Consider the following 6229-nt stretch of genomic DNA (forward strand, 5'->3'; position numbering starts at 1 on the left):
AGAGTCGAAGTCACTCTTTGTGTGAGGGAGGGAGTGAGAGAGAGAGAGAGAACTCTGCACTGATCAAGACGAGCGAACATCAATAGCAGCCCCTCATCAACAGAGCGATGCAGTGTAAACGGAGGGGATGCTCTAGCTAGTTTTGTAGCCGCACAATCCTGGTGGCAGCTTGTTATGTGGACCATGGTGGACCCGACAAAGTTGCAAAACAGGGCCCAAGCGACGGTTGGCAGGGGGTATAGCACGCAGGGGGGGTGGTGGAGCTGGGCACGAGCATAGAGCTAGTTGGTAGAGCCAACATTGTATTGCATTTTTTATTTTTTTTATTTTTAAAAAATATGTAAATGCTATAGAGAGAAGCAAGTTGGGGGGATTTTTTTTAATGCTATAAAAAACAATAGTTGGGGGCTTTTTTAAAAAAATGCTAGAGGGAAGCAATTGGGGGTGATTTTTTCTTTTTAATGCAGCTTGCTAAAGGGGTACTCTACATGGACCACCATGGATTAGCTTAATTAATTTTTAGATTAGCACTAATAAAAAAACAAAGTATAGGCAAAAATTAATCTTAATCTAATCCTCCCATTAATTTTGGCAACTCTATCGGGTTTGTTATTTTCCACCCGAATTGGCCACGTAGATAATCGTTATTAGGGTAAACCCATGGCCAGGAATTCAATTTCAGAATCTATTTTCCCAAACTGTTCCAATTTTATGTCTAATTGGTGATTTTCAAAGAGGGAAACCAAAAAATGTTAAGCACAATCCTCTTCAATCCAAGCATTAAAATCAAGCAGAAATCTTACCAAATCATGTGCACACATAGCCAATTAGAAATAACATGCTCTGGACATGATGGCAACATTCATTTTTCCCAATTTTGACAATTTGAGAGCTAAAGGAGAGTTTTAGCTCTCTTTAAAAAAAAACCATACATTTTAATGCAACAAACCCCTTTGCTCTACATATATCAAATTAAAGCTCAAATTTTGTCGATTCATGTGTACACACATGTAAATAAACTAATTGGCATGCTATGGATGCAATGGTGGGGTTTGTTTCATCAAAATCCCATGATTTTGTGCTCAATTGAGAAATTTGTTTTTCAATTTTCTTGAAAAAAGAGTGCAAAATTAAACAAAATTGACTAAACAACCTTGAAACTACAAGGATTAAGAGTAACAACAAGTGATTAGACACATGAAATTGATGCAAAAAACAACAAGAACACATGATTTTGGGAGTTTTTTGTTAATTGAATCATTCCTTTCCTCATTAGTGAAACCCACGTCAAAAAAGCAAGTTATGCAAGACGATTGACAAGAGATTGGTGTTAGGGCAACGAAACCATTTATGTCAAGCCTTTCGGCCACTCACACTAGGACTCTTCTCTCATGCCTCGGGGAGCCTAAACTCCAACCCAAACCAATATGCCATGGGAAACATGCAAAGTATTAGTGTGGCCACTCTCAATTACCTCTATCTCGTTTGCTTGAATCAGGGACTCCTCGTAGCTACATCAATGGAAGCACGCCAAAGTAGCTAAACAAAGCCGCCACCACCATGTCTCAAGTGTAGCCTCTCTCTCACTCCCTTCCTCACACACACTCACACAAGCATTGAAGACAAGAGATAGTCAAGGTTTAAGAGAAGAATAGAGCACTATCTTCACTTGAGAGCATACAAGAGTGCGTACAAGAATGAGGATTTATAGTTACAATTTGACCTTTATACTTGGCTCTCATAGTGTTCACACTTGGCAGGCCAATGTTAAAAATGAGGTCCTACTACATCCAAGGGTACCTACACTAGTACAAACACCTTGTCCTAGCTAGTAACTCTAACTTTATTATCCCATGGTGCATCTTTCATATACAAGCAGCGATTGCACATGCAAAATAATCCATTACAAAGAGAAATATGAATTCTCTAGTGCCTAGGTCAATGAATGTTGACATATGTGGTGGTCGACCGCGGTGTCATAAACATCTTTGACACAAGTAAAATAATATGTTTATTAATGGTGTGCTAGATTTCTATGTCTAGCACGAACGATAAGGAAATTAGAATTCTAGACAACAATAGTCCAATGATTCGCAATAGCAGCACAATCATACACAAGTGGAAGAAGCTAGTCTAGAGGCAGGGGAGCCAAAGAGGCTGAGGTGGTTGGCAAAGAAATCAGAATGCAAATAGCATAAAGTTGCTCAGCAAGGGAACTATGCATCATCTAGTAAAGAGGGAGGTGATGAGATAGAAGTGAACATCTATTTATGATGCAGCACATGCTGAGTTCCATCAGGATCTCAAGATACATGGTATGTGAATTTTGGTGTCTCAAATCATATGACCAGTCATGCTGAGTGGTTTAGAGACATGTAAAAAATGGAAAAACCAAGTTATGTAGAAATAGGTGATGATACTACATGTAAGATTCCTCCCTCCAACTTTTGAGGTGTGTAGGTGTAAGAACCTCCTCTTCTGATCTTATAATTATTCCCCTCTCTGAAATAAAAGAAAGATCCTGTTTTTCCCTGTTTTGGCCTGGAGAGAGAAAATGTCTAGAGGGAGATAATTCAAAATTGAGATATTTTTGGATATAAAAATCCTCCTAGTGTCTAAAATGGTTTCCCCTCAAACAAAAATTCAAAAAGAACTTTCCAATGTGCAATTGGAAAATAGGTATAAAGGACCTTAGCCTAAGGGTCCAGATTTTCAGAATTTTTTGAATTATGGTCCAATTAAGGTTTCTATGGACCAATAAGATTAATCCAAATGTAGGGAGGAGATAAATTAAAGAATAAAAGAAAAACCCCCAAAAATGAGTAAATTCTCACATAAGATGAAGAGTGGACTAAGGACCAAAGAAAAGAATTAAAAAACTGAATTTTGACACCTCAGAGTGGATCTCCCCTCATGAAGGAGGCACCTTTTTTCTCATCATTACCCCTCATGAAGGAGATGCCTTTTTTCTCATCATTACCCCCAATTTTTCATCAATAAAATGAGATATTTTATCTCTCCTCTCTCCTATTTCAAAAGTAGATCCAAAAAGTAAGCTGAACTAACCCAAAAATGGTCAAAAATTGACCAAACTGATCTGAAAACTTCTAGAATTAGTTTGCTCACTTTTTCCTATAAATAGAAGCCTCCACCTTTGTAAAAGCTTAATGGTGTTTATGCACTGTTACTCTGCTCCTGTCGTCTCCTGAGCAATTTACATTGAATTTTTTAATAATTCAATTATTTTTAGCCTAATCCTCTCCAAAGTGAATTGGTGGCCACTCTTGCTTCAAACAAGAGTAGAACCCTCAATCCCTCAAGCCAAAGGAGAGCTTACAAGCTCTATGTAAGTTAATTTTCTTACTTGTTTAATTTTAAATCTATGGTTTTCTTGATTTTCATGTTTTACAGTTGATTGAATTAAATTCAAATGCTATGCCTTTGAGGAAAAGGCCACCCCCTTCTCTTCTTTACACTCCAGCCTTTCTTAATCCTAGAAAAATTAACTAAGGGATTAATTAAACTCTTCTTATTATTTACTCTTGAATTTAAAAAATTATGTAGATTAGAGTTCTATGAATCTAATTTGGGTTAATTTAAGTTAAAAATAGAATGATAAAAATGAGAAATGGTGAGCCATACAAAGGAGGTTATGGCAAAATTTTCCAGACTTTTGTGGAAAAGAAAGTTGTTTTTATATTATTCCAAAAGAGTAATTCCCTCCATTTTTGCATCTAAAAGAAATATTCTAATTACTCCATGTACATATTCAACCATAAATATGCATGGATATCCTTATTAAATATTAAATTTAATTTTTATGCATAGAAAGATGCATAAAGGAATTATTTTTATTTCAAAAGTGTTATTCTTATTAAATTTGATTTTTATGCATAGAAAGATGCATAAAGAAATTATTTTTATTTAAAAAGTGTTATTCTCATTAAATTTGATTTTTATGCATAGAAAGATGCATAAAGGAATGTTTTTTATTACAAAAGTGTTATTCTCATTAAATTTGATTTTTATGCATAGAAAGATGCATAAAGGAATTATTTTTATTTTAAAAAATTTATTCTCATTAAATTTGATTTTTATGCAAAGATGCATAACGAAATGTTTTTTATTACAAAAGTGTTATTCTCATTAAATTTGATTTTTGTGCATAGAAAGATGCATAAAGGAAATTTTTTATCATAAAAGCGTTATTCTTATAAAAATTGATTTTTATGAATAAATAGATGCATAAAGAAATTCTTTTTATTTTAAAAGTGTTATTCCTATTAAATTTGATTTTATGCATAAATAGATGCATAGAAGGATTTTTTATAAAAGTGTTATTCCCACTGAAGTTGATTTTTATGCATAAATACATGCATAAAGAATTTTTATATCAAAATTAGAATTCTCTTAAATTCTATGAGTATTTGATAAATGAATAATTAAATACTCTAAGAGAGAAATTTCTATCATTTTATATTCACACGGATTGTAAAAAAGAGAATTCAGGAAATCTATCGAGATCAAAATATTCAGATAAATGGTTAATCTATTCCTCATTGGAATTCGTAACTAATTCAGAAATCAGTTAAGTGAATACTCAAAGAAAGAAATTCAGTAAAATAGTAACTGAATTATCAAACCTTTTTGAGAAAGATAGTTCAGGAAAAATCTTATCCAACTCGAACCTTGAATGAGTCTATGAGACCAAGACCAAACTCTTTCATCACTTTCGAGGAAAGAAGGAGTGATCAGTTTAGAAAAATACACTCAAAACTCTCACTAAATTTGAAACTAAGTTTGAGACCCTTCGAATGGATCTATGGATCAAGGTTATAGAATTCGAGGAATTCTGTTATGAAATTCAGAATTTCGATCAAGAAGTTTTGGGGATACTGATTCAAGAAATACTCCTTGTATTCAAAAGAAAATCAAACTAAAAACTTGTATAGAAATGAGATGTGAATAGATGTTATGAGATGCGATGTGAATAGATGTGATGAGATGCGATGTGAATCAGATAGATGTGAATGAATGGATGGATGTGGATGTGTATGTGAAGAATGGATGTGGATGTGTATGTGTATGTGAAGAATGGATCTGGATGAGTATGGGAAAGAATGGATGTGGATGTATGTGAAAGAATGGATGTGGATGTGTATGTGAAAGAATCTGATGTGAAATGAATATATGTGAACGTGATGTGACATGAATATATGTGAATATGAAGTGATAAATATGAATGTATGGATAGATGTGAGTAGTCGTACATGTGAACAATTGGATGGATGTGGATGAATGAGATGAGATGTGTATGAATGAGATATGATGTGGATAAAAGTGATGTGATATAATGTGGATAGAATGTATGTGATGGGATGGTGATGAGAATAAATGTGATGGATATGAATGAATGAATGCGATGGATATGAATGAATGAGATGTGATGTCATGTGAATCGGGATGTGAGTGAATGAGATGTGATGTAAATGTGGATATGAGTAGATGCAAGTGGATGAGATCTAATGTGATAAATGAGGAAAGATGTGATGAGATGCAAAATGATATGATGAGAATAGGAATACATATGAAATAAATGAGGATTGATGTGGAACAATGTGGAAAGACGAGAGTTCGTTATAGAAACTATATTTATGACCTATTTTTAAATGACTGTTTTATGTCAAAAATATTGGAGAAGCAATTTGACCGTCTTGTGAATGAGGTCATGGTGGAGACCTATCTAATAAAGTTGCAATAGCTGATGGAGAGTCAACGGAGGACGTCTCGCGTAGCAAGGTCAGTCGAGGTCTTGACCAGCCTCGGTTCGATTTAAATGGTGAGCTTCCGGTATGGTGGATGAGGCACAGGGACTAAGGAAGCTGCCTATAAGTGAAGCGCTAGGTGACCTACGAAGGATTCTAGAGGGTGCTAACCATACGGTGCTCGGGCTCTAGGTCACCGAAGATACCCACACGTACATCGTGGAAGATATTGGAACAAGGAGTAAGAGTTGTTTTCTGAATTCGGGCATGGATCTGGTTGGTTGACCTTGCTGGTCCTCAACGGATAAGTCCATGGCTCTTTTATATGGATCTATTGGTTGATCTTGCTGATCTTCAACGGAGATTCCATTTTGATTTTTATAAGTGAATATATTGCCGGGTACTATGAGCTAGGAACTATCGAAAAGGCCCCTAAGTGGAGAGGTAGTGAGCGTTCTGGTTGC

The sequence above is a fragment of the Cibotium barometz genome, chromosome 58 (genome assembly GCF_041138505.1).
Source record: "Cibotium barometz isolate CiBa-2024 chromosome 58, ASM4113850v1, whole genome shotgun sequence".
Classification (NCBI taxonomy): Eukaryota; Viridiplantae; Streptophyta; class Polypodiopsida; order Cyatheales; family Cibotiaceae; genus Cibotium; species Cibotium barometz.